Source organism: Macaca fascicularis, chromosome 5 (assembly GCF_037993035.2).
Source record: "Macaca fascicularis isolate 582-1 chromosome 5, T2T-MFA8v1.1".
NCBI classification, from domain to species: domain Eukaryota; kingdom Metazoa; phylum Chordata; class Mammalia; order Primates; family Cercopithecidae; genus Macaca; species Macaca fascicularis.
In genome coordinates, this window is record NC_088379.1 from 150,461,788 (window position 1) to 150,486,293 (window position 24,506).

Below are 24,506 nucleotides of genomic sequence, written 5' to 3' on the forward strand. Positions count from 1 at the left end.
AGGATAGAACTTCCAGAGGAAGAAATAGGCAGCAATATTTGCTGTTCTGCAATATTTGCAGTTCTGCAGCCTATGCTGGTGATACCCAGGCAAACAGGATCTGGAGTGGACCTCCAGCAAACTCCAATGGACTGGCAGTTGAGGGACCTGACTGTTAGAAGGAAAACTAACAAATAGAAAAGAATAGCATCAACATCAACAAAAAAGGACATCTACACCAAAACCCCATCTGTAGGTCACCAACATCAAAGACCAAAGGCAGATAAAACCACAAAGATGGGGAGAAACCAGAGCAGAACAGCTGAAAATTCTAAAAACCAGAGTGCCTCTTCTCCTCCAAAGGATCGCAGCTCCTTGCAAGCAACAGAACAAAGCTGGACGGAGAATGGCTCTGATGAGTTGACAGAAAGAGGCTTCAGAAGGTCGGTAATAACAAACTTCTCCGAGCTAAAGGAGCATGTTCTAACTCATCACAAGGAAGCGAAAAACCTTGAAAAAAGGTTAGACGAATGGCTAATTAGAATAAACATTGTAGAGAAGACCTTAAATGACTTGATGGAGCTGAAAACTAGGGCACGAGAACTTTGAGATGCATGCACAATCTTCAATAGCTGAGTCAATCAGATGGAAGAAAGGGTATCAGTGATTGAAGATCAAATTAATGAAATACATCGAGAAGACAGGTTTAGAGAAAAAAGAGTGAAAATAGATGAACAAAACTTCCAGGAAATATGTGACTATGTGAAAAGACAAAATCTATGTTTGATTTGTATACCTGAAAGTGATAAGGAGACTGGAACCAAGTTGTAAAACACTCTTCAGGATATTATCCAGGAGAACTTCCCCAACCTAGCAAGGCAGGCCAACATTCAATTCAGGAAATACAGAGATCACCACAAAGATACTCATCGAGAAGAGCAACCCCAAGACACTTAATTGTCAGATTTACCAAGGTTGAAATGAAGGGAAAAATGGTAAGGGCAGCCAGAGGAAATGGTCAGGGTACCCACAAAGGGAAGCCCATCAGACTAACAGCAGATCTCTAGGCAGAAACCCTACAAGCCAGAAGAGAGTGGGGGCCAATATTCAACATTTTTAAAGACAAGAATTTTCAACCCAGAATTTCATATCCAGCCAAACTAAGTTTCCTAAGTGAAGGAGAAATAAAATCCTTTACAGACAAGCAAATGTTGAGAGATTTTGTCACCACCAGGCCTTACAAGAGCTCCTGAAGGAAGCACTAAATATGGAAAGGAACAACTGGTACCAGCCACTGCAAAAACATGCCAAATTGTAAAGACCATTAATGCTAGGAAGAAACTGCATCAACTAACGAGCAAAATAACCAGCTAACATCATAATGACAGGATCAGATTCACACATAACAATATTAACCTTAAATGTAAATGGGCTAAATGCTCCAATTAAAAGATACAGACTGGCAAATTGGATCAAGAGTAAAAACCCATCAGTATGCTGTATTCAGGAGACCCATCTCGAGTGCAGAGATACATAGGCTAAAAATAAAGGGTTGGAGGAAGATCTACCAAGCATATGGAAAACTAAAAAAAAGCAGGGGTTGCAATCCTAGTCTCTGATAAAACAGACTTTAAACCAACACAGACCAAAAGAGACAAAGAAGGCCATTACATAATGGTAAAGGGATCAATTCAACAAGAAGAGCTAACTAACCTAAATATATATGCACCCAATACAGGAGCACCCAGATTCATAAAGCAAGTCCTCAGAGACCTATAAAGAGACTTAGACTCCCAAACAATAATAATGGGAGACTTTAACACCCCACTGTCAATATTAGACCGATCAATAAGACAGAAGGTTAACAAGGATATCCAGGACTTGAACTCAGCTCTGCACCAAGCAGACCTAATAGACATCTATAGAACTCTCCACCCCAAATCAACAGTATATACATTCTTCTCAGCACCACATCGCACTTATTCTAAAATTGACCATATAATTGAAAGTAAAGCACTCCTCAGCAAATGTATAAGAACAGAAATTATAACAAACTGTCTCTCCGACCACAGTGCAATCAAATTAGAATTCGGGATTAAGAAACTAACTCAAAACCACACAACTACATGGAAACCGAACAACTTGCTCCTGAATGACTACTGGGTAAATAACAAAAAGAAGGCAGAAATAAAGATGTTCTTTGAAACTAATGAGAACAAAGACACAATGTACCAGAATCTCTGGGACACATTTAAAGCAGTGTGTAGAGGGAAATTTATAGCACTAAATGCCCACAAGAGAAAGCAGGAAACACCTAAAATCGACACCCTAACATCACAATTAAAAGAACTAGAGAAGCAAGAGCAAACACATTCAAAAGCTAGCAGAAGGCAAAAAATAACTAAGATCAGAGCAGAACTGAAGGAGACAGAGACACAATAACCCTTCAAAAAATCAATGAATCCAGGAGCTGGTTTTTTGAAATTATCAACAAAATTAATAGACTGCTAGCAAGACTAATAAAGAAGAAAAGAGAGAAGAATCAAATAGATGCAATAAAAAATGACAAAGGGGATATCACCACCAATCCCACAGAAATACAAACTACCACCAGAGAATACTATAAACACCTTTACACAAATAAACTAGAAAATATGGAAGAAATGGATACATTCCTGGACACATACACCCTCCCAAAACTAAACTAGGAAGAAGTTGAATCTCTGAATAGATCAATAAGAGGCTCTGAAATTGAGGCAATAATTAACAGCCTACCAACCAAAAAAAATCCAGGACCAGATGAATTCACAGCGAATTCTACCAGAGGTACAAAGAGGAGCTGGTAGCATTCCTTCTGAAACTATTCCAATCAATAGAAAAAGAGGGAATCCTCCCTAACTCATTTGATGAGGCCAGCATCATCCTGGTACCAAAGCCTGGCAGAGGCACAACAAAAAAAGAGAATTTTAGACCAATATCCCTGATGAACATTAATGTGAAAATCCTCAATAAAATACTGACAAACAGAATTCAGCAGCACATCAAAAAGCTTATCCACCATGACCAAGTGGGCTTCATCCCTGGGGTGCAAGGCTGCTTCAACGTATGCAAATCAATAAACATAATCCATCAAATAAATGGAAACAATGACAAAAACCACCTGATTATCTCAATAGATGCAGAAAAGGCCTTCAACAAAATTCAACAGCCCTTCATGCTAAAAACTCTCAATAAACTAGGTATTGATGGAACGTATCTCAAAATAATAAGAGCTATTTACAACAAACCAACAGCCAATATCATACTGAAGAGGTAAAAACTGGAAGCATTCCCTTTGAAAACCCGTACAAGACAAGGATGCCCTCTCTCAGCACTCCTATTCAACACAGTGTTTGAAGTTCTGGCCAGGGCAACAGGCAAGAGAAGAAATAAAAGGTATTCAATCAGGAAAAGAGGAAGTCAAATTGTCCCTGTTTGCAGATGACATGATTATATATTCAGAAAACCCCATCATCTCAGCCCCAAATCTCCTTAAGCTAATAAGTAACTTCAGCAAAGTCTCAGGATACAAAATCAATGTGCAAAGATCACAAGCATTCCTATATACCAATAACAGACAAACAGAGAGTCAAATCATGAGTGAACTGCCGTTCACAATTGCTACAAACAGAATAAAATACCTAGGAATCCAACTTACAAGGGATGTAAAGGACCTCTTCAAGGAGAACTACAAACCATTGCTCAAGGAAATAAAAGAGGACACAAACAAATGGAAGAACATTCCATGCTCATGGATAGGAAGAATCAATATCGTGAAAATGGCCATAGTGCCCAAGGTAATTTATTGATTCACCACCATCCCCACCAAGTTAACAATGACTTTCTTCACAGAATTGGAAAAAACTACTTTAAAGTTCATATGGAACCAAAAAAGAGCCTGCATTGCCAAGACCATCCTAAGCAAAAAGAACAAAGCTGGAGGCATCATGCTACCTGACTTCAAACTATACTACAAGCCTACAGTAACCAAAACAGCATGGTACTGGTACCAAAACAGAGATATAGACCAATGGAACAGAACAGAGGCCCCAGAAATAACACCACACATCTACAGCCATCTGATCTTTGACAAACCTGACAAAAACAAGAAATGGGGAAAAGATTCCCTATTTAATAAATGGTGCTGGGGAAACTGGCTAGCCATATGTAGAAAGCTGAAACTGGATCCCTTCCTAGCACCTATACAAAAATTAGTTCAGGATGCATTAAAGATTTAAATGTTAGATCTAAAACCATAAAAACGCTGGAAGAAAACCTAGGCAATACCACTCAGGACATAGGCATGGCCAAGGACTTCATGACTAAAACACCAAAAGCAGTGGCAGCAAAAGCCAAAATTGACAAACAAGATCTAACTAAACTAAAGAGCTTCTGCACAGGAAAGAAACTACCATCAGAGTGAACAAGCAACCTACAGAATGGGAGAAAATTTTTGCAATCTGCTCATCTGACAAAGGGCTAATATCCAGAATCTATAAAGAACTCAAACAAATTTACAAGAAAAAAACCAAACAACCCCATCAAAAAGTGGGCAAAGGATATCAACAGACACTTCTCAAAAGAAGACATTTATACAGCCAACAGACACATGAAAAAATGCTCATCATCACTGGTCATCAGAGAAATGCAAATCAATACCACAATGAGATACCATCTCACACCAGTTAGAATGGCCATCATTAAAAAGTCGGGAAACAACAGATGCTGGAGAGGATGTGGAGAAGTAGAAATGATTTTACCCTCTTGGTGGGAGTATAAATTAGTTCAACCATTATGGAAGACAGTGTGGTGATCCCTCAAGGATCTAGAGCTAGAAATACTATTTGACCCAGTAATCCCAATACTGGGTATATACCCAAAGGATTATAAATCATGCTACTATAAAGACACAGGCACATGTATGTTTATTGTGGCACTATTCACAATAGCAAAGACTTGGAACCAACCCAAATGCCCATCAATGATAGACTGGATTAACAAAATATAGCACATGTACACCATGGAATAGTATGCAGCCATAAAAAATATGAGTTCATGTCCTTTGCAGGGACATGGACGAAGCTGGAAACCATCATTCTCAGCAAACTATCACAAGGACAGAAAACCAAACACTGCATGTTCTGACTCACAGGTGGGAATTGAACAATGAGAACACCTGGACACAGGGCGGGGAACATCACACACCAGGGCCTGTTGGGGGGTAGAGGGCTGTGGGAGGGATAGCATTAGAAGAAATACCTAATGTATTTCTAATGATAAGTTGATGGGTGCAGCAAACCAAGATGACACATGTATACCTATGTAACAAACCCGCACGTTGTGCACATGTACCCTAGAACTTAAAGTATAAAAAAATATAAAAAATTTAGATTAAAAAAAAAAAGCGGTGCTCAGTACGTGTATAGCTGATGTTAATAAAATAGACCCTGCCAATTTTCCCCTAATGCTTCCAACAGGAATCTCATCCGTAGATTCCTGACTTGAAGATAATGATGTGACTATTTTGCAAGTTTTATCCTATTTGCTGATAATTGTACTCTCAGGGTACTTACAAATGTAAATTTTCATATATTTCATTCCCTACCACACCTTTAATTTATAGACTAGTCAGCTGCTTTTTAGGGCATCCCTTACCCTTGTCATTCCCAATATTAAAATAATTTCTTTATCCTTGTTTCCATCCAATTACACTACCTTGAATGATTTCCACATCTGATCTCAGACCTGTGACTCCCATCCTCAGCCTCAGAGCACTGCTGACCTCAAAAGATTCTAGCTACTCTTCAGTTCTTACTGTCACCCACATCCCACTGTTGCTGCTGAAACCACATCCCAGTCATTCTTTCACCCCACCAGGAATTCACAGTCAGTATGTGGCTTCACCATGACTTTGGACATTCTCTTTCTGTAGAGTTCCACATCCCATATACTTCTTTAGTCCTTCGCAGGCAAGGATTTATTTCGGTAGTGTAATTTTGTCTCCTTTGGTCAAGACATCAAAGTCTCCTCTTCCACTTCTGGAAGTGTATGACTCATAACTGGGTGAACTGGCAGCCACTTTGCCCTGGATGTCTGCCTAAGTACACAGCAGATTCTACCCTTACCAGTCAGCATATATTAACTCACTTGAACCTAGTAAAATCCATTAACTCATGTCCCTACTAATTTTCCTACCCACCCTCCAACACTTGCCTAAATATATTTAGAAAATTAAATTGGCGTAGGTCCTTTTGAGAGGGGGGAGACAAGATAAACCAACCTAACATTTATAGGATATGTAATTCTACATAAACACAAGGCATTAAACGTAACACCACTAAAACATTTCTTTGAAGCCAATCCCTATATGGCAGTAAAATGCTTTAAAGTTCAAACTAGTAAGATTCCAATATCAATGCGTTTTGATCTTGATGTATCCTTAAAATGGGTGGAGGGTTTTCTGTGTGTATTCCAGACTCCAGCTTCCACTTTTCAGGAGATGAAAGGGAGGATGAAGTAAGGGAAAGAGAAAGGATTTGAGTTCCAGAGACCTGCATCCAAATCCTGGCTCCTGTACTCTCTTCTGGGGTGATCTCTGGCCAGTTCTCCAGATCCTTTGAGGTGGGATGTTCGCTCTGTAAAATGGAAGATATACTCTTCAGGGATGCTGGGAGGATTACGATCAATTAAATGCTGCTTATCATATCTGTCACCTAAGTTGATGCCCAATAAACAGTAATTGCTGTTTTATGTTTTGTTAAGCTGGCAGGGTCATTTAGTTTCTAACTTATATATGTCTATTTGAAAATGCACTGTAACCACTTCAAATTAAAGATGAAAATTGTATGGTATAAGAGTTATACCTCAATAAGGCTCTTACATTTTTTTAATTTAGAAAATTGAATCTATCAAATCCCCTTAGAAAATGTGAAAGTAATTTTTAAACTGAAAAATGTCACGGCCTATTCTGTGGGTGACCAATAAATACTGATTAATGGACTTTATCTGTAATTTTTCATGAGAACGTAAGTCCAAGACCTCCCTTATGTAGCCTGCTCTTAATCCAAACACTAATTACTACTTTGGTATCGTAAGATTATTATGATATCCATTCTCTATGCATTGGGAAATAATTTGAAATTCATGAAGAAGTCCATCCTCATGCTTTGATAAATGAGTATAATTCGTTTCAAAATTTCTGTTCATAAGCCCAAACTGGTGTCATCAATCATTGAGTATTCCCATTACAATTAATGTTAAAAAACCTCAGTCTTTCTCTTAATGGAGTAATTAATAGAAGAGAGTGCCTCATTTAATAGTGCTGAAGGTCCCCAAGCCTCTATCCTGGCCGCCTTTCTCTCCTCCATCCACCCACTCTCCCAAGGTGACCTCACGTCTCCAATCCCAGGGCTTTGGATGCCTTCTGTGTACCATTGACTCCCAGATGTGTCTCCAACCAGAGCATCTCACAGGAACTCATCTATCTAACTTGACATCTCCACACGGCTGTCATCTCAAACTTGGGAGTGGCACAGGGATCATGAGTTCAGACCACATTAAATTTAAAAACATTAAGAAGACAAAAGCCACAGATTTCTCCTAGGTTCCACAAAGGTATGTATCATTCACTCAGTTGCTAAAGCCAAAAATCTTTTCTCATCTTACATCAATACCATCAGTAAAACCTATTGCCTTCACCCTGAAAACATCCATAGTCTATGCATTTCTTTCCATCTCTGCTCCTTCCCTGCTGCCTTGCCTGAGGCTAGTTATCTGTTGCCAAAGTCGCCCTGCCATCACTCTTGCCCCTGCTACCACTTCTTCACAAGGTATCCAGAGCACTCAGAAAAATGCAAATCAGTTTATGTTACTTCCCAGAATAAAATCTTTCAGCGGATTCCCATAGTACTTTGAATAAATCCAAACTCCTTCCAGTGGCTCAGTGGTTCACATTCCTGAGGAGTGCTTGGAACTTCATGGGAGAAATTTTTATTGTTGATATGGTTGGAAAGAGGGACTGCAACTGGCATCTAGCAGGCAGAGTCAGGAATGCTAGATATCCCACTATAGCGAGAAGGTCCTTCATTTTGCCTGTCAATTATTATCTGAGCCTGGATCATTATGCAATATTATATATTAAATACAAAGTACTTACATGGAATTTTCCAGGAATGCAATGACTGTGTCAATGTAGAAAAGGATGTGCTTTGTTTTGTTTCAAAATTTGTCTAGAAATGTTTACTATTTCAGAAAATCACCTCACCCTTAGAGGAGCTACTGGCTGTATCTAAGCCACTATTGCAACATTCCTGCACGTGCACAGTGATTCTACCTAAAGAGGCAGTCATTTAATGGCTTCTCATTCTTTCTAGTAGAGACATGTCTGAGCATTGATATGTGGCAATACGAAGCACTTTATTATAAATTTCTTTATGAAATTACTCCTTTAACAATAATTAATGATTGATTGACAATACCAGTCCAGGCTTATGAGCAAAAATTTTGGACTAGTTATACTCATCCATTGAGTGATGAATGTATTTCTATATGAAGCCACAGATTATTTCCCGATGCATAGAGTATGGTTGTCATAACAATCTTAAGACAAAATAAGCAGGAATGAATGCCAGCCACAAGGGAGCAGTCTAAATCTTTGCGCCAGCTATTTATTCCCTCTTCCTACAGTGCTCCTCCTGACAGTTTGCATGGATGGCTCCTTCGTGAGTATCACCCTGAGGCACTCTCCATCCCATCACCTACTTGAATTCTCTTTGGCACTTATCACCTGATAAAGGACCTTTTTTGTCTTACACAACAGTGTGTCCACTGTGCCTTGAACATTTCCTGGAATATAGTAGGGGCCCAGTGCATACTTGTGGAATGAAAGAACAAATAAGGTGAGGCAAAGTAGTGAGCATCCTCTTGGTAATATATAAATAGCATTTCCAATTACATAAGATAGAAAACTGTCAAGTTTTGCCCAGTGAAATAAAGTGTTTACAGTGTTAAAACATTTGAGCCAACCTGTAGCATCTGTGGCACCCAGGTCACCATTTCAGAGGTGGCAAATTAAGGCTAACCGAAGCTGACATTCACAATATATTTGCAAGCTCTTTTATTCCAATTAGTTAAAACATATTTATGGCCACAAATGTTGGGTATAAAAGCTTATGTAATATCTTATCAAAACCGGGGATAAAAACCATCCAATCACAGTGGATGGATATGAGGTCAGATGCCTCCCAGCAAACCCTGATTACCAGTTAGCACAAAAAGGCTTGTCAGCATCAAAAATTGAAGTATAAGCATAGTTCTCAGGCAAGTGGATGTTTTCCTCAAGGGAATCTACAAAGAGATATTGTAAAGTGTGTTAACCTGCTCCAGCCTCCCCATCTCCAGTCCATCCTTCACACCATCTTTCCAAAATGCCAATTAGATCACTCTACTCTGGTGAAAATCCTTCAGTAAGTTATTGTCCCCCTATATGACATGTGTAATGAGATTTTAAAATGCCATTTACTTGCAAAATATGTAAGGACGCTTTATAGTCCTCCCATCCTCCTAGCACGACCCCACACATGGCTAAGCTCTAGCCACACCTCCCCCAGTCTGTACTAACAACTGCTTGCTCTTACACAGCCATCTGTCCGAGAGCTTCTCCTGCTGCCTGGAAAATTCTAACTCATCCTTTAAAAAATATTTGAGGCCTCCCCGATGCCTGTCTCAGGCAGTGGTGGGTGCTCTCCGTTGCACACGCACCATTTCAAGCAATAAGCACTCCTTGTGTAATTTTCTAATCATATTCTCCCACTCCGCTAGCTGCTGTTTGAATCCAGGACTGTATCTCATTTATCTTAGGATTCCCAGTGCTGCACCGGGGCTCAGAATATGATAAGCACTCAATAAATGCTTATCTGAATGAAAAAGTGGACTCACCTGAAGCTATATAAACTCTTTGTGCAGGAGTAGACAGGCCTCTCAGAAATAGCTATTATAAATACGATTTTTGGCTGGGCACAGTGGCTCATGCCTGTAATCCCAGCACTTTGGGAGGCTGAGGCAGGTGGATCACTTGAGGTCAGGAGCTTGAGACCAGCCTGGCCAACATGGTGAAATCTCATCTCTACTAAAAATACAAAAATTAGCCAGGCATGTTGGCACACACCTGTAATCCCAGCTACTCAGGAGGCTGAGGCACGAGAATTGCTTGAACCCAGGGGGCGGTGGTTGCAGTGAGCCAAAATCGCACCACTGCACTCCAACCTGGGCAACAGAGCGAGATTCCACCTCAAAAAAAAAAAAAAAAAAAATACATACACACACACACACACACACACACACACACACACACATGATTTTTATTTTTTTAGGGTTCAACATGACTCAATTTGTCTGCAAGGAAGCCTCACTCAGTCTGAATGTAAGATCTGAAGTTTCCTTCCTTGGGATTCTTAGATTCTCTCTCTTTAGAATACAGTTCAGCAAAAACAGGAGATACATGAAGGCAAGTGAATAGTTATGTGCATTAAATTCAACAAGATTTTTGTTTTTTTGGAGACAGGGTCTTGCTATGTTGCCCAGGCTGGTCTCAAACTTCTGCCTCAAGTGATCCTCTCATTTGGCCTCCCAAAAGTGTGAACCACCACTCCCGGTCCTTAAACTTCATAAGATTATATCAAGGATATTTTCAACCTTAACACTATCATGGAGTTCCCAAAAGAGTGAAAGATGTGGCCCAGTCTGGGTCACAGTTAAACTGAGGAGGCCCAGTATACAAGCATAGGAGCAAGAATGAGGGACCAGGCAGATGGTGTAGCTCTACAAGCCCTTGATGGTCCCTGTGAGGCATTAATGGCCGGAAAATGAGATCCTGAAATTGCATGTAAAATATTCTGTGCATGTACCAAGGTGTATTTTCCCTAAAAGGGTGGAGGTGGATAGGCCCATAGCTTTCATTAAATTCCCAAAGCCATCTGTAACTGATAAAACATTAAGATCTAGCACAATATCCACTCCTCACACCTCTATGGAGGAAACTGAGGCCTGAGCAATTAGGTGATTTCTCCCAGACCTCATGGCACACTCACTGTAGTGTCACATCTGTGTCTAGATCCCAATGTCCAGGGATCTTTCCACTTCTTGGCCACGTCGTTGTCCTATCAGAGAAGCCTGAAGGCTCTGGCAGTTTTGTTGGAAAGGCTTCATAAATTGATGGCAGTGTTTCCATTTGTCCTAAGTTAAATATAATATCAAAGGGTAGCACTTTAAAATTAAGGGTAAATACTAGGCTTATCATGTTTGATCTCCGTTTGACACCAGATTATATAACTATACTATGATACTTACATCTCCCTGTCCCTTCTCCCTGGCTCTCTACAATTTGAAGATGCTTTTAAATTCCTTTTACATTTGTACCAGGTCAGAATGCAAATTTTATAATAAAATTACTGAGTTGTGTTTGAGCTTTTAAAATTGTAGTTTCATAGGCTCTTAGTTTCTAAAATAGTGATGATTTGCTTTATTTATACATGAGCTAAGCTATTTAACTCTTTAAAAGGAACTATGCATTTCAATATTTGGTTTTCTCTGTAGAAAATGACAATCAGAAGTTCCCCAGGGAAATTCTTGTTTCAACTCCATTTTTATGCTTTTGGAAAGAAAAACATCATTGCTTTTTGATTTGGAATAACAAAAAGAGGTTATGTGTTTCTGTTTCTCATGGAATATGCCCCCCTTTAGAGTTACTGCCTTGATGCAATTGCTGTATCAATGAAAACAGCCTATCGTCCTGTAACCATTTTCTTTCCTGTAACCATTTTCTTGGCCTTGGAACATAGTATTTCTGCGTATCTGAGACATATAGCAGAAGGATTGGTTTCAGGACACCCTCAGACATCAAAATCCCCAGATGCTCAAGTCCCTTATATAAAATGGATAGTATCTGTGTATAACCTATGCACATCCTCCTATGTACTTCAAATCATCTCTAGATTAATTATATACCTACTACAATGTAAATGCTATGTAAATAGTTATGCTGTATTTTTAAATTTATAAAATAAATACACTACATTGTTTTCTTATTTGTGAGATTTTTAAGAAGAAGTTCAACCATGTATAGTTCAGAGGTTCAACTACAATACTAAAGGAGAACAGGAAGTTCTTCCCAGGTTGCACACTGTCTACAGGGATTCTGCTTAACATGTGGTATTATTGCTGAACTAATCTCACTCAGAGTGTTCAAATGGGGTAAGGGAGGGGGAAAAAGCTTCCAGTTGCGGAAGAGCTCAGTGACACATGCTACTATCACTATGAAACATCTAACCTCAGGGAGTTGTGGGGAGGAGCTAGTGGGGAGAAGGGAGGATGGAACCAGTTCTCTCTCTGCGGGAATTCCTAAAAGAAAACGGAAAAAAAAAAAAAAAAAAAAAAGATAGTCTGGAGGAGAAACAACCAGAAGGAAAGTCTAGGAGCATTATGCAAATATAGTAAAGCATTAGCATTATGTACACTGGAGGGGCAAATGCATGTAAATTGCAAACACAGAGGAAAACTAGTGGAGCAGGAGGGGTGATCTTGGAGGAGGCTTCACAGCCCAGGCCAGGGGCAAAGGAAGACAAGAAAGGAGGGAAAAATGAGGAGGGTTAAGGAATGACAACAAGAATAAAAAAGAAGAAGGAGAAGGGGATGGGCAGAAGGGGAAGTAGGGAAGCAGGATTAAAGAGAGGAGGAGGAGGAGGAGAAGGAAGGAAAAGACTAGGAGGAGAATGCAGTTGTTATCTGTAACTCCCCATTTCCCCAAGGTACCCACCTCAAGTTCCCAGTCTTCCCCCAACCTCTAATTGCTGACCTGCTTGTTCCTAAGCTCCTCTTTAAAGCTGATTTTTCCAGCTTCTGATCATTCATTCAGGTGGCGAGCATTTCTTCAGCAAATTTTTATTGAGAATGGCTCTGGCAAGAGTAAAGAATTCAGCTAGCCTTGGAGCAGGGCTGCCAGGAAATTGCAGTGAGGAAGTAAAACCTGGGACAGTTCCAACAACAGCCTCAATCCCCAGCAGTGTGTGGTTACACTCAAACAGAATTGGGGTCACTGGCAAAATGGTCATTTTCCCCGGGTTCCCTTACACAGCAGTCAAGTGGATGCTCTATGTGCACTGACTGTGGGTGAAGTGGGCAAGAGGCAGGGGCCTGAGATGTCAGGCCGTGGGAGATACGCCCTCTGACATTAGTTAGGGATTGGTTGTTATGTTACTATCTCATTACACTTGACTTGTTCTCTAGTATTCTGCCCCAGACTCCAGGCCAGGCTGAAGAATGAGGAAAGGAAAGGTGGATTAGAAGCTCTGAATATGGGCAAAGGGCCTTTCTGACCAGCAGGTTTCCCTGCACAGCCATTGTTAGGGGATCCCTAAGGCCAAAATGGCAGGGTTTTGCTCTAGGGTTCTGAGCTCCGTGGTGGCTGCCCTAGTTCTTCCCAGAGAGTCTGTATGCTCTGCGTGTTTCCATGCTGAACTGCCACGTTGGCCCTCAATCATGAATCTTGGGGGGCTTCGCTGCAGCCATAATTAGGCAGTCACACAGTGGGTGGTAATCCCAGATTCCCTTGTAATTAATAGAATTACTATAGTCCTCTTTAGTCTCACTTTCACCCTTTACATGTCCCACATAGCTCCTTGTTTCTGAGATTTTTTTTTACAAATACAATTGTTCAAATTTTTATAAATGTTACATGCCTATGGTTAAATTAGTACAGAAAATCTTAGAACTGCAAAGCAACAATCTTGGACTCTACCCTTTCCTATCTTAATTTTGCTGTCTTGAGGCAATGTTTTTTGTTTTTGTGTTTTTTTGTTTGTTTGTTTTGTTTTGTTTTTTTGAGACGGAGTCTCACTCTGTCGCCCAGGCTGGAGTGCAGTGGCCGCATCTCAGCTCACTGCAAGCTCCGCCTCCCAGGTTTAAGCCATTCTCCTGCATCAGCCTCCCGAGTAGCTGGGACTACAGGCGCCCGCCACCTCGAGACGGGGTTTCACCGTGTTAGCCAGGATGGTCTGGATCTCCTGACCTCGTGATCTGCCCGTCTCAGACTCCCAAAATGCTGGGATTACAGACTTGAGCCACCGCACCTGGCCAGTTTTTTTTGTTTGTTTGTTTTTTGAGACGGAGTCTCGCTCTGTCACCCAGGCTGGAGTGCAATGACACAATCTCGGCTCACTGAAATCTCTACCTCCCAGGTTCAAGCAATTCTCCTGCCTCAGTCTCCCGAGTAGCTGAGATTACAGGCGCCCACCACCACGCCCAGCTAATTTTTGTATTTTTAGTAGAGATGGGGTTTCACCATGTTGGCCAGGCTGATCTCGACCTCCTGACCTCAGGTGATCCACCCACCTTGGCCTCCCAAAGTGCTGGGATTAGAGGCTTCTGTTTTTCTTTTGGTTGACATCTCCACAGCGCTAAAAAATTAGCTTCTACTTTTATATCTTGATTTACTGATTTTAGGCCTTATTTATTGATTTCCTCGAGTGATAGAGAATTTAGCTAACTTATATGACTCCCACATCCCTTTCCCGCCTCCTCCCAGTGTAGCAACTTCATGATTCGCATCTCCTTCACTGGCCTTCTTCATGTCTTCACACCTTAAATCTCTATTTTGTGTTCCATCTATTGTAGACAGTTTCCCATGGCTGCCCACTCACTGAGATGAAGACATAAGTGTTCATACCTTGGCTTCAACTTTACCTACCAACCTCGTCACCTGAACCTCTATTTGTATATAACATTTACACTGCATTCCTTATACATAGCCAAGTCTCCTGTGATTTGTTCACAGGTTGATTCTAAATGTTCCAAACCATTTACATTATCCTAACTGTGTCTATCTGGAACCAGGTGGTGAGGTCTGACTACCCTTCATTCTCTAAGGTTCCAACATCACAACAACTCAGCCCCTCAGTGGAAAAACGTTTCTAGAGTCAACTTCTCAAGTAGCTGAGGCTACAGGTGTGTGCCACACCCAGCTAATTTTTTAACTCTTTGTGGAGGCAGGGTCTTGTTATGTTGCCCAGCTAGTCTGGAACTCCTGGCCTCAAGCAGTCTTCCCGCCTTGGTCTCCCAAAGTGCTGGGATCAGAGGCTTGTGCCACTGAGCCAGGCTGATTTAGTCATCTTTATCATCAACCTTTCATTATTATAGGTATTATGTTTTCAATTTCCAAGAACAATTTTTCTTGATTCTTTTTGTATAGCATCCTGTTACTACTTTATGGATAGACTAGCTTCTTGAATCATCACTCTGAGAAGTTTTTCAGTAATATGTTTTATTTAAAAATTTTTCTTCCTGCATCATAAATTTTTTTGAGTTGTTGTTGTTGTTGTTTTTGAGACAGGGTCTTGCTCTGTGACCCAGGCTGGTCTCACACTCCTGGGCTCAAGCAATCCGTCTGTTGCAGCCTCCCAAAGTGCTGGGAGTACAGGCGTGAGCCGCTGTGCCCAACCTGTTGTTTATTTTTAATTTGAACATTTTACATCTTTGTGTTCGCTTTTCTCAAATATGTGCTGAGTTCTAATTGTTCATTCATCCTGAAGAATGAGGGATAGAAAGATGGATTAGAAGCTCTGAATATGGGCAGAGGGACTTTTTGACCATCAGGTTTCCCTGCACAGCCATTATGTTAGGGAATCCCTAAGGCCAAAATGAGCAGGGTTTTGTTCCAGGGTTCTAAGCTCAGTGGTGGTTGCCCTAGTTCTTCCCAGAGAGTTTGTTGGGGAAGAATCTTTGTCTTGGAGTAATTGCTGGGTTGTCACAGTTCTGCAAGCAATTCTGCTGGAGTTGGGAGGGAGGTGGGAGAACTGTACTCCATATTAGTCCTTCTGTTCTCTGCCTCACTTCTCATTTCTGTACTGTGATGTCTGTCATTTCCAGTCTCCTTCCCATAGCTGCAGTCTTCACTGCCTATGTTCTAGGTGGCTCCTGCCTCCTGTCTGCTTAATGGCCAACACTCGCCATTCTCTTCACACATTTCAGAAATGTGTTGAGCTCTGTTATCAGTGGATGGGTCCCTTGCCATCCATAATTTTATTATTATTATTGTTGTAAATTTTTTTTTACATTTTAAATTACTCTAATATTAATAGACTCTCAGTTGGAGCTGTAGATCAGCATGTGTGCTTCGGTCTGCCATTTTGAGTACAGTCTTCTATGGAAATTTGATACACCAGAAATAGGTTCAGGATATGGGCAAAGGAAAATCATTAGAAAAACAACTTGAGGCAAATGGGGCTTGACTGTGCCCTGAAGGACAGGAAACACAGCCACAGACAAAATAACATAAGATTCCTATTAGCAGATACACAAAAATTATTAATTGTATTTAGCAGACCAGTTGGAAGCACCCCAGTGCTGACATGCATCATCACAGCCACAAGTCACAGGACAGTTTGCCCATGTCGTCAACATGGAAAAAGATGTTAACCTAGCACAAATGGTTTTTTCAGTCGCCAACACCAATAATCAACATCCATTCAATAAATAGTTCATTAAGCATCTATTTCATGCCAGATACTGTGCCAAGTGCTTGAGATATAATGGTGAACAAAATCAGACATATTTCTTGGCTTCATAGAGTTTACAATCTTATGATTATATAATTAATATGGTTTTGCTGTGTCGCCACTCAAATCTCATCTTGAATTCCCATGGGCTGTGGGAGGGACATGGTGGTAGGTAATTGAATTGTGGGGGAGGGTCTTCTTCGTGCTGTTCTTGTGACGGTGAATAAATCTCACAAAATCTTATGGTTTGATAAGGGAGCGTTTCTATGCACAAGCTCCCTCGTTGCCTGCTGCCATCCATGTAAGATGTGATTTGCTCCTCCTTGCCTCCTGCCATAATCTTGAGGCCTCACCAGTTCTGCAGAACTGTAAGTCCAGTAAACCTCTTTGTTTTGTAAATTGCCCAGTCTCAGGTATGTCTTTATCAGCAGCATGAAAACAGACTAATACAATAATTAAATGTAAAGTTGCATCTGTGGTTACTGCTTTCCAGAAATAATACATACATCTGTGAGAGTGAATAAGGGGTTTTGCTGACCAAGTCTGAAGGGTAGGTGAAGGTTTTTGGGAGGATCTGACTTATGAGGAGCACAATTTTCAATAATGGCCACTGTACATTTTATAAATATGTATGTATACTTTTATTGCACAGATAGGTTTAACCATGAAAGATAGTTAAATCCAGCCTAGGCATCAGGAGACCTGGGAGACATTTTAGTTTCAGATTTGCCAACAGATGACTGTATGACCCTGGGCAACTCAACTCAGCTTCCTTCGGAAGGATTTTTTCATCTGTAAAATGAAGAGATAAGACAAAATAATCTGTTAGATGATGAGTAAGACACAGAAATATATTTGTGTTTTCACATAAAATGACCTCATATCTTTGTATATTTGTGTTTGCACTTAAAATGACATCATATTGACAAATATACATTGGTCTTGTTTTTGGGAGATGTATTGGCTAAAGAACAGGGTTTCAAGCAACAATTATTTTTGAGTATTAATTAAGTATTCCTTTAGGATTTTTGCTCCTGGACTCATTTTAAATTGTGAAAGTTTCTAAAATGTTAATTTGCAATAGTGTTAACTATTGCTTTTAAAATATGCTTCATGAAATCGGGTGGAAGTTTGTGTGCATGTATGTGTGTGTGTGTTTTTTGTATTTATTGACAATAAAATCCCCCTTGAGGAAACACAAGATGATTTTCTTGTCTATGAAACTGTCCCTAGAAATGGTAACACATTTTAGGTTGCCTGAGTGATTTGGCAGATTGAAAGAGGAACTTATATGTGGTCAGTACCCCAAAACAGTTTTTAGAATTAGGCTAGCTCTGCTTCTTGAAGCATGTTATCTTTAACCCCTTGTTTATCAGTTTGTGCTGATTCTTGTGCTTGATTGAAAATGTTTATAGTTTGGAAACAATATCTCTAAGTGAATTAAATGCTCGTGTATTTTAGAAATAAAATTGCACTTCTATCTTTTAATTTATTTTCGAATTATCCTTGATTATACTCATAGTTTTAACTCCTAATTTGGAGTAAACTCTCTACCTTCAGGAGCTTCAAGTCAGTGATCCACTCAGTCCTCAAATCTAAGTGAGTTCATTATTTCATCAGAGGGGCCGTCCCTCTCCCGTGGACAAAGAGTTGGTACTCAGGTATGGTTTATTTAGCTAAATTCACAGAAAACCTGACTCCACTAGATTTCTTTGGGTGGTACTGAGACAGAAAATAAAGGTAAGATGTGACTAACAATTGAGAGAGGAATCTCATCTGGGTCACTGAAAAAGACTAAAGGATAAATGTCTGTCTTTCACCAATGTTCCTGAGAACAGTGATTCCACCAGCAGAGTGTAATTGTCCATTTCTGTTGATCTCCAAGAGCTTTTGAAATATGAACATAATTACAAATAGGGTGTTGGGTGGCACAAGGAAATACTTAGCATCATCTTTGGGAAAGTGGTTGTGCTCTCAACAAATTTCAATTCAAAGGCCAAATTCCTTTCAAAAGGAGTTTTGTGTCTTTCCCATTTTCTGTATTATACTTTGTGTTCTAGTGGCTAACTTCCATTTACAGTCCAGAATGTGCAATGAGATGGCAGTCAATGCATAAATAAATACTGTGAACTGCTAATAAGTGTCTCAGAAAAAGACAGTCATTTTCAAGTATTCATGTCAACATTACCTTATAGGCAAATGTATTAACAATACACATAGCCTTGATCGGCTGTGGCTATATTAGTCAAAATGCAGTTATGAAGGGATTAAGGAAGGGCTGACTAAATCCTTTCTTAAAAATTGCATTAAAATGCAACACAGAAGAAAAAAAATGAATGAAAGCATGTGTGAATTTCCTAAACCTACAACATCTGTGCTGATAGTTCAGACCTGCATTTTAATATTCTACATATATAGTTACACATATAAAATACTTTTAGCATTGAAAACTATATTGAGGATGAATATTTACTGACATGGGAAGAACTTTGTAGTAGACTGATAATTTAAAAGTCAGATGAAATAACAATTTGTAGTGAATGGTGCCACTGTAGTGGATAAGTGTATACATATTTATTAAAAAGAAGAGAGCTGAGTTGATACAGAGAAGCTGTTAACAGTGATTACCCCTAGACAGTGGGGTCACGGGCATCTTATGTTACTCTTCTTGCTGACCTTTTTCCCAATTTTTCTTCAATAAGGTTGCATTGTCTTTTTAATAAGAAAAATAAATATTAAACATACTGTATAACAAAATGTGTTATGATCATTTGTCAGCAACTGAGCCACTGATATTTGCAGTGATCACAGAAGCATGCATGAGAAACAAATAAATAACAGTAAATTCCTTGGGGCCAACTTTTCCCAAAGTGTGTTCCTGAGAACATAGGTTCACAAAATTATCTGTGAAAAGCATAAACAGGGTTGATTTTTAAGATCTATAGCTATGTCGGCAACATTTTAAAAAGGACTCTAAATCTTTCGTAAATTCAAAAGGCACTCTGGAAAGTTCTGCAGTAGAGAACCCTCCACAGCAATTTCAGTTTTTGACCCTCTGACAACATGGGTATTAGTTGTTAAGTTTTGGGGGAGTCAAAAGCTGCATGCAGATTTTTGCCTCTATGGAGTTGGTGCCTCTGACTTTCAGGTTGTTGAAGAGTCAACTGTAGTTATTTGACCACAGTTGTACTTATTTTTTTTCATGGAACACCTATTAATATTTCATGGTCTCCACTTCAGGAAATGCCATCCTAGTTCATTTTTGTGTTGTTATAAAAGATCACCACAGACTAGGTAATTTATAAAGAAAAAGAATTCTTTCTTAAGTCTTGGAGGTTGAAAAGTCCAATATCAAAGTGCCAGCATCTGGGGAGAGCCTTCCTGCTGCATCATTTCATAGTGGAAGGTGGAAGGTCAAGAAAGGATGCTCCAGAGAAAGCAAGATCAGAGGGGCCTGAACTCACTTTTATAGCAAGCCCACTCTCATGGTAACTGACCCACTCCCGCAATAGCAACATCAATCCATTCATGAAGGCAGAGTCCTTGTGACCTAACTACCTCTTATTAAGCCCCACCTTCCAACACTGGTGCATTGGGGATTTAGTTTACAGCACATGGACTTTGGGGGACACTACTGAAACCATAGCGCCATCTTCAGTCTGAGAAGAATTTCTGTCTTTCATTGAAGTTCCAAAGGCTTGTTGTTTTGATGACTTTGCCTAAAGAACGGATGCTATGGCCAAATGCTTTCTTTTTAATATACCTAATGAGTAAAAGTGCAAAAATAACTACAGAACTATCAAACAGCAACAAATGTTCTTCTGCTGCCTACCACAGAATTTTCCTTGATGAGAAGAAAACCCTGCATTACATTTCTCTTTGGCTTCTGTCTCTGCAGGCAAGAGAAAAGTGGACACCCCGCAACAAACTACAAGGAGTTTCAATTTTCACCTCCTAGCCCGAATTTCTCAGGGTTATCCCTCTTACTGCTCTTTTCCAATCCACTCTCACTTTCTCCAGTTGATACAAATGATGCTTCAAAAGTCCTAATGAGAATTTCCAGAGCTGGATTCCAGCATTCACAGACCAGTAACTGGGTGTTTGGTACCCACAAGACTAACAATTTGGGGTACTTTTTTTAAGAGATAGGGTCTCACTATGTTGCCCAGGCTGGACTTTAACTCCTGGGCTCAAGCAGCCTTCTCATCTTAGTCTCCTGAGTAGCTGGGACTACAGGTGCACGCAACCATGCCCGGCTTTAAGTACATTTTAATCACAATTTTAAAATCATAATAAAACAATTACTTTATCTTTTTAAATTATACTTCAAGTTCTAGGGTACATGTGCACAATGTGCAGGTTTCTTACATATGTATTATATGTGCCATGTTGGTGTGCTGCACCCATTAACTTGTCGTTTACATTAGACATATCTCCTAATGCTATCCCTCCCCCCTACCCCCACCCCACGAGAGGCCTTGGTGTGTCATGTTCCCCTTCCTGTGTCCAAGTGTTCTCATTGTTCAATTCCCACCTATGAGTGAGAACATGCGGTGTTTGGTTTTCTGTCTTTGCGATAGTTTGCTGAGAATTATGGTTTCCAGCTTCATTCATGTCCCTACAAAGGACATGAACTCATCCTTTTTTATGGCTGCATAGTATTCCATGGTGCATATGTGCCACATTTTCTTCATCCAGTCTATCACTGATGGACATTTGGGTTGGTTCCAGGTCTTCACTATTGTGAATAGTGCCACAATAAACATACGTATGCATGTGTCTTTATAGCAGCATGATTTACAGTCCTTTGAGTATATACCCAGTAATGGATTGGCTGGATCAAATGGTATTTCTAGTTCTAGATCGTTGAGGAATCGTCACACTGTCTTCCACAATGGTTGAACTAGTTTACAGTCCCACCAACAGTGTAAAAGTGTTCCTATTTCTCCACATCCTCTCCAGCATCTGTTGTTTCCTGACTTTTTAATGATTGCCATTCTAACTGGTGTGAGATGGTATCTCATTGTGGTTTTGATTTGCATTTCTCTGATGGCCAGTGATGATGAGCTTTTTTTCATGTGTCTGTTGGCTGCAGAAATGTCTTCTTTCGAGAAATGTCTGTTCATATCCTTTGCCCACTTTTTGATGGGGTTGTAAATTTGTTTGAGTTCTTTATAGATTCTGGATATTAACCCTTTGTCAGATGAGCAGACTGCAAAAATTTTCTCCCATTCTGTAGGTTGCCTGTTTACTCTGATGGTAGTTTCTTCCCTTTGCAGAAGCTCTCTAGTTTAATTAGATCCCGTTTGTCTATTTTGGTTTTTGCTGCCACTGCTTTTGGTGTTTTAGACATGAAGTCCTTGCCCATGCCTATATCCTGAATGGTATTGCCTAGGTTTTCTTCTAGGGTGTTTGTGGTTTTACATCTAACATTTAAGTCTTTAATCTATCTTGAATTAATTTTTGTATAAGGTGCTAGGAAGGGATCCAGTTTCAGCTTTCTACTTATGGCTAGCCAGTTTTCCCAGCATCATTTATTAAATAGAGAATCCTTTCCCCATTTCTTGTTTTTGTCAGGTTGGTCAAAGATCAGATGGTTGTAGATGTGTGGTATTATTTCTGAGGGTGCTGTTCTGTTCCATTGGTCTATATCTCTGTTTTGGTACCAGTACCATGCTGTTTTGGTTACTGTAGCCTTGTAGTATAGTTTGAAGTCAGGTAATGTGATGCCTCCACAATTACTTTCATGTGGCAAACTGTAAACAATTACTTTAATGTGGCAAACTGTAACGAAATTTGCCATTTTGACCATTTTTAAGTATACAATTAAGTGGCACTATATACATTCATATTATGCAGCCATCACCACCATCCATTACCATAGCTTTTTCATTACTCCAAATAGAAATTATGCACCCAATAAACATTAACTCTCCATTCTGATCTCCCCCTAGCCTTTAGTAGCCTTTATATTCGTTTCTATCTGTGTGAATTTGGCTATTCTAGGTATTCATATAACTTGAATCATACTGTATGTGTCATTTTATGTCTGGCTCTTTTCACTTAGCATAATATCCTCAAGGTTCATCCAAAACATAGTATTTTTCACTTAATAATGACTATTTCATATCAGTGAAAGGGATGATGCTCTTTGTAATTTTTTTCCAAGATAAAGAGCCCACATGCAGTCCATTTCTTTCTTGACTCTATTTCTGCTGAAATAGCTCTGATCATAATTATTGGTCATCGGGATTGGTAGAATTGTTCAGGACCTCTGTCTAATCATTCTAAATATATGGTTTAAACATGTACCCAGAAAGTATGGTATGATTTCTTTCTCAGCAGTAAGTCAGATACTAGAGGGAAAAACATCATACTTAATACCTGGAATGTCTTCTATTATAGCCTCAGAGTTGATGATGAATGCAGTCCTGCTCCACTTCGATTCCATCTGGCTCTGGAAGGTGTTTCTGAAAGTTTGTGAACAGCATTTGGATTTGTTTGTTTTTATTTATCTTGTTTTTTTACTATGATGTATAAATATGTCCTGTAATATCATTGATCTATATGATGAATGAGACAATCAAGTGTTAAAATGGAACTTGTCGATTAGGATATTTATACCATAGTTTGGTTTTAAGAAACCCTGACAGACACGATATTTAAAATGATTACATTTACGCTTTGACATGAGGCTACTAAAAGGGAGAATATATCATTGAGATACGCCACTTGAAAAAACTACTTTTAAAAAAATGGAATTACTGGTGTCATGAAGAAAAGAAATGCTTTTATCTAAACCCCGGTTTCAAAAACTTGTGTAAAAACTTTTCACCTCAGTAAATAGTTTACTTCTGTGTAGAAAAGGAGGCTTATGCTTGCTGCCAATTTGTTCACAAAGCATGCTTAAAAGATAAACACTTGGGGCCACAGTTTGAATGTATTAGTTACTTTACCAACTATTTTCTGGGGACAAAGCAATGCATAAAGGACATTCATTTTTATCCATGTAAACATTTTCTTGTTGAGCATATACTGCTGTTCATGTCTTTCTAGCCTAAATCATAGTTCACGGAATAATTGTTAACTATATGAAAAACTTCCCCTAGCATGGAGTTGGAGCCATAAACTAGCCAATAAGTCATTGAGCACTTTTTTCATATATATCTGCACATTTCTGTCAAGCACTGATTGATACTCTGCACACCTGATTCTTTCCACATGTAAGCCAAGTATCTGCTAGCATGTACTCCTGATAACACATTGTTCTTCTGTGCTGTATGCCATTAATATTATATGATGTACAGCAGTTCACTTGGGTTATGAAATTGCCAGTAGCTAATTAAAGTTTCTTCCTGAGCATGGTAATGATCATTAACCTTAGAACTGGTTTTAGAAATTTGTTGGTGATAATGTGACTTCTATATTTCTGTTTTTGATATATAACTTTGAATAATGTTTATTTAGTTTTAGTCTCTTCTCCATCTTTAAATGACGAAATTTATCAATTTCATATTAGAAAGCATTATTTTGTGCTTGTTCAGGAAAAATTCAATTGGTTTATCAGAAAGGTCACAGAACTCTGAAAGCAATGCAAAAGCTCCTGTGGCTTCTTGCCATTCTTTAACAAAGTTTTGTAACAGACAATGCAATAGAAACTGGAGGCAAATTGATTGCTGGTCTGATAAAATCCAATTTTCACATATTCATCAAGATTCACTTGTTTCAGCAAATACAGCTTCATATTTGATATTTGCATTGAATTCCTGTTCACTGTTTACATTTACAGTGTTGTTCTATTACAATTTTCGTCACTATTTTTATCCTTTACTTTTAAATAGCTGATTTATTTCTGTGAATTGGCTATCATGACACAATAAAAATTCTAAAGCTGACAGATGTGAATGACATTTAAATGTACAAAATTCAATAGTCAAGGCA